The sequence below is a fragment of the Crocodylus siamensis genome, chromosome 1 (genome assembly GCF_052110815.1).
Source record: "Crocodylus siamensis isolate JL-2025a chromosome 1, ASM5211081v1, whole genome shotgun sequence".
NCBI classification, from domain to species: Eukaryota; Metazoa; Chordata; order Crocodylia; family Crocodylidae; genus Crocodylus; species Crocodylus siamensis.
Window position 1 is genome coordinate 278,681,003 of NC_143395.1, and position 5,166 is coordinate 278,686,168.

Genomic DNA, 5,166 nt, shown 5'->3' on the forward strand with positions numbered 1-5,166 from the left:
CCTGAACTTTTTATGTAGGGAGCTTAAAATGCTCAATATTTTAATATTTAAAGCCCTTTCTAAATTAAATGATCCATTGTCTGGTAGGCAAAGAGATGAACTAAAAACGACAATAAAACAAAATAAAAGTTCCAAAATTAAGTACAATACAAAGCCGGTTTATTATATAAGAAAAATAATTATATATTTTTGTCATTCTCCTAGAGGAAACTAAGGAATGGTCACAAATGGGACATAGCCAAGCAACCAAAAAACGCCATGCAGAAGCCAGGAAATTGTACAGCACTGACATCAGTTTATAGATGTTTCCAGCACTGATTGATCACATCCATCACTAGATATGGTCACCATTCCATGAAGAGCCCAACCACCCACTGAAAGCAAGGTGAGCAGAACCAGCCCAAACCAATTTGGTTTTATTTTTACAAAAGTTGCCACTTTGTGACCACCAGGTTTCAAGTTCTCACCCTTGGGTGGCTCGCCTTCTATAGAGGGATGGCGCTCCTGTCTCGGAATCACTTTGGGATCGAAGCAGATCTCTTTTGGCCCAGTCCCCGCCTTTGTTCTCACCCACCACGACTTGATGTTAAGTTCAGAGTCAAGGTCAGTTCGTAGTATGCTCCGTGGCCCAGGATCCCTCAGCGGTCACATCACGGGGCTCCGCCACCCCTATACCCCGGCTTCACGCCACCTCCCATACGTTTTTCTTCTACGTGTCCAGGTCTATAGCCTTAGGGTACTATTTCCTCCCGGCCTGCCCTTGTCGTGGCGCTTTGCTCTATGCCTGGCATACGTATCCTCTGGCCTTTCCCTGTTTGATCCTATATGGTGTTGCTGCATAGGTTCTGGCCTCACCACAATGCCCTAGACATCCCCTTCTATAAGGATACCAACTCGGTTTTCCCTTCCGTGACCGGGGATACCCCCTGCCCTCAACACAACTTAAACCACAACTATTCGGCCTCGCTCTGAGGAGACTTGTAGCTAGACCTCACCGGTCCTTTGAGCCATACTCAACTCCAGCCTTCCTGGTGCCTCCCTCAGCTCACTGTATGGTGATGTAGCGGTGATCCCTACCTGGTGGCACCCTCTTGGGGTTGTCCCAGGGTTTCTCCCCGGTAGTAAGGCTGAGCCTCTGCAGCATCATTCTGGCACCTCCCTGGGTCCCACGTTGCCGTCCCCTTGGGGCTTCGGCAGGTCCTCTGTAGCCACACTTACTGCATCATCCTCCTCTGTAGCAGCCTCCCACCATGCTGCTTGTCTTCGCCCCTCCAGTCCCTCTTCTACCTTTTCAGTTGTTCGGGTTGCTGCCGCTCTCTCCAGCTGCGTTGGAGGTTGCTCTTCCCAGGGTCTATCCCCCCCTCCTGCTGGTGGAGCCAGTACCTGCTCTCCCGTGGGGCCCTCCTCCTCCTCCACTGCCACAGCTGCTGCTTGTATCCTCGCTGGCTGGCCGTTTCCGATGATGTCATCATCCGGGCGTACTTGCATAAAAAAGCAGCTGACGCGCCACATGGATCTTTCCGGCGGCACCGCGTGCTTGTCGTCCCGCTCTGCCGGTAAGTCCCGCTTTGGCTCCCTGGGACACACCTCTAATAAAATCTAGATTCTATAATATGTCCATTCACATTAGCAACTTCAGCATTGTAGAGTGGTCCTCCCCTTTTTATCCCCATTTCTCTTCAATTTAATTTTGCGTATTTCCTCCTGAACAAAAGGACAGAGATCTAAAATTCAGCTCACACCCTCCTTCCAAAATCCTTGTTGCCTCAGAAGCAAGTAGCTGTAGTCTTGCAGGCTTCTTGCTGTGCTGTTACAGTATGACTTACTTAACTGCAGTTATTTCTCCTGCAAAGGGCACCTTTTAAAGGGCATTGTAACTAAATCATTGAGCACATGACCCACTGCAATAGTCTTCTGCTCCAGTTAGGTGTTTCATCACTCCTCTGGTTTGGGGGTCATAAGGATGGAGGACCAGACTTCTAACTAGTGATCTGGCTTACTCAGCTTGTTTTAAAAAACCCAGCTTGTTGTTCTGTTTTCAAAAAACAGAAGAAAATGTTTATCAGTGAGCTAGTGTGGTTTCTGTTTAAAGTGAAAAGCAACATAAAATCTTCTGTAGAGACTGGAATTTAATCTCTCCAAAGGCTCGGCTGGACTTCAGTTTTCAGAGATCACTTTGAACATGAATAGAAGTCACAACTTCATCGGCCCTTAAATTCTGTTAAATGGCACTGCTTCCAGTCATGTTTTGATTACTTGCAAAGGTCAGACTAAAGGTTATCCTAACTATTTTAAGTTGCATAACCTTCAGAAGACAGGGAAGGCTGAAATAATTGAGCAATTTTACATGGCAATCAATATAATGGCTGAAGAAATTGAAAGTGATATATAATTTTCAGACCTACTTTGGTTCAAATAATAACAACGGGTGCAGTGGGGATAGGAAATGGAGGACTTTTTTTCACTGCTAAGAAAGGTTCATTTTTTTAACTTCAGACTAGCTCATGTGTAAGAGTTATCCTGAGACAGAAAATTCAGTGAGGAGGAGAAACTTTAGTTTTACTGAGTTAAACTCACCAACGTCAACTGTAGGTCCCTACCAGAACTAACCTGTGTGAGTCACCCTACAATCAAACTAAAGTACCTCTCTTCACTGCATTTTTTGATTTTAGAATCCATCATGTATGTTAGTTACCCTGCTAGAAGTTTACCTTTCTTCAAGCTGTGAAGATAAGCCCAAACAAGCATTTGCTAAGGTGAATTCTCTAGTTGATGCCAGCATTCAATCTCTCCTTCCCATTAACACCAACTAAGGACTTATCTTTTAATTATATAAGCATTGTAGCAATATTCTTCAAAGATACATTATGCAATTAGCAGATCCATACATCATGAATCAGATCACCATAAAGACAGGACTTTTAAATTAGTTTTTCAGTAAAATACAAAATCAAATTTTGTGTCAAATATGTGCATGAGCTAGGAAACAGGATATTACCATATATTAATATTTCACTGATTCTATGAATACTCTACTTTTCAGGTTTGTCACCATGATTCTAACTGGATTAAGAATTCTACAAAATTAACTGAACAAATACGAGTTTTGCTTCATGAAAACTTCACAGGAGAAAGCAACACCTCCCCATACTCAAAACAACCAATTTTTTAAAATAATAGTAGTTAGCTATTTTACAGATTTCATAGACATTAGGGCTGGAAGGGACCTTGAAAGATCATCAAGTCCAGCCCTCCACCCAAAGGGCAGGAAGTCAGGTGGGGTAATAGGATCCCAGCAAAATAAGTGTCCAATTTGCTCTTGAAGGTGTTCAATGTAGGTACTTATATCGCCTCCGATGGAAGGCTGTTCCAGACCTTGGGGGCTTGGACAGTAAAGCAATTCTTCTTTATACCCAGCCTGAAATTGTCTCGCAGTAGTTTATGACTGTTCGACCTCGTCATCCCCTGGGGTGCTCTGGTGAACAAACGTTCCCCCAGATTCTGGTGGTCACCCCGATAAACTTATAGATGGCCATAAGATCACCCCTGAGCTTTTGCTTTTCCAGGCTAAAGAGCCCCATGGCTCTCGGCCTGTTGTCATAAGTCTGTTTTCCTGACCTCTGATCATGTGCATGGCTCTTCTCTGAACTCTCTCAAGCTTCTCCACACCCTTTTTGAATTGTGGAGCCCAAAACTGGACGCAGTACTCCAGCTGCAGCCTCACCAAAGCCGAGTGCAAGGGGAGAATGACATCCCAGGATTTGCTTGAGAAGCATCTATGGATGCAAGCCAGTGTTTTGGTTGCTTTAGTAGATGCAGCATCGCATTGCAGCTCATGTTCATCTTCTGGTCAATGATGACCCCCAAGTCTCTTTCTTCCATAGTGCTAGCCAGCGTAGCACTGCTGAGCCTATAAGGATGCTGCAGGTTTTTCTTCCCAAGGTGGAGAACCTTGCATTTTTCGGTGTTAAACACCATCAGGTTCTCATCCGCCCATTTGCTGAGCCTGTCCAGGTCAGTCTGGAGCATCCGCCTGTGGTGTGGATGCTTTGTCACAGGAGCACTAAGGTGTCCTGTGCCATGGAAGTAAAAGGAACTGAGCTGCCAATCAACCGGGCAGCTCAGGTGCCGGTTGCCAGGGGGTCAGGTGGCCAGATGGGGGCAGGTCCGGGCCTTTATAAACAACCCAGGCCGGAGCCTGACTAGCAGTTCCCTTCTAGCAGCCGCAGAAGCAGGAGCTCTGCGGCTGAGCTGAGCGGCCTGAATTGGTAGTGGCAGCATTGTGGTGCTGACTGGCTGCGATGAAGCCAGGGAGGAGAGCACTTTGATGAGAGGTATAGTTGGAGGCCTGGTGGGGGGGCTCAGTGTTTATGTTATGAGCAGGAGGCTCTGTGTTTATGTTGAAGCCAGGTGGCTGGCGTTTTGGTTATAGTTACTCCGGAGGACCGGGTGAGGCTGTAGGGGAGCGAGGAGGCCTCATGGGAGCTCCCCAGCAGCTTGGGGGTTCCCGGTGCCCATTAGGAGCACAGTGCCACAGCGGGTGCAGTATAAGGAGTGCCAGGAGGGCGCTCGCTGTGTGGGGGTTGTAGCCCCAGCTGCGAGAGGCACGGCACAGGCCCCAGAGTGGGGTGGCGGGCACGCGAGGTGTGGCATAGGTCCCAGAGTGGGGCGGCGGGCACGAGAAGCACGGCCCAGGCCCCAGAGTGGGGCAGGCTCTGATTGATAAAGACCCAGTAGGACCAGGGCGGCCAGGTAAGGCTCCGGCCACCTGAGCCCAACCCGGGATTCTTGGCAAAGACCCAGTAGGGTCGAGGAGGCCAGGTAAGGCTCCGGCCGCCTGAGCCCAATTCGATATTGACCAGTAGCAGGACATTGGAGTGAATAGTGGGAGCTAGGGTGGCGGTGACAAGCCAGGCCCAGGGGCACCGGGAACGGGGCGGCGGCAACGAGCCAGGCCCAGGGGCGCCGGTAGGAGCCAGACAGCAGAGAGACAGGCCCGAGGCGCCGGTAACAGGCCGGTGGGTAGGAGCCCGGCCCAGGGGGTGCCAGGCGGGCGACAAGCCCAGGGTGCCAGGGAGAGAGCACCTGAGGGGCAGGGGACTGTACAACGTCCCACAGAACAGCTGCGAGGCTTGGGGCGTGCTAAAGGGGAGGCTTGGAGGCACG

At 49.0% G+C, this 5,166-nt stretch overlaps 1 long non-coding RNA gene across 1 annotated transcript; it reads left to right on the forward strand.

The window, feature by feature from the left end:
- Positions 1-241: 241 nt before the first annotated feature.
- On the forward strand, positions 242-3,156 carry LOC149874539 (uncharacterized). The gene is made up of 3 exons (XR_016439952.1): positions 242-385; positions 1,276-1,556; positions 3,044-3,156. It is a non-coding gene; the product is annotated as an uncharacterized LOC149874539 (long non-coding RNA).
- The last annotated feature ends 2,010 nt before the right edge of the window (positions 3,157-5,166 follow it).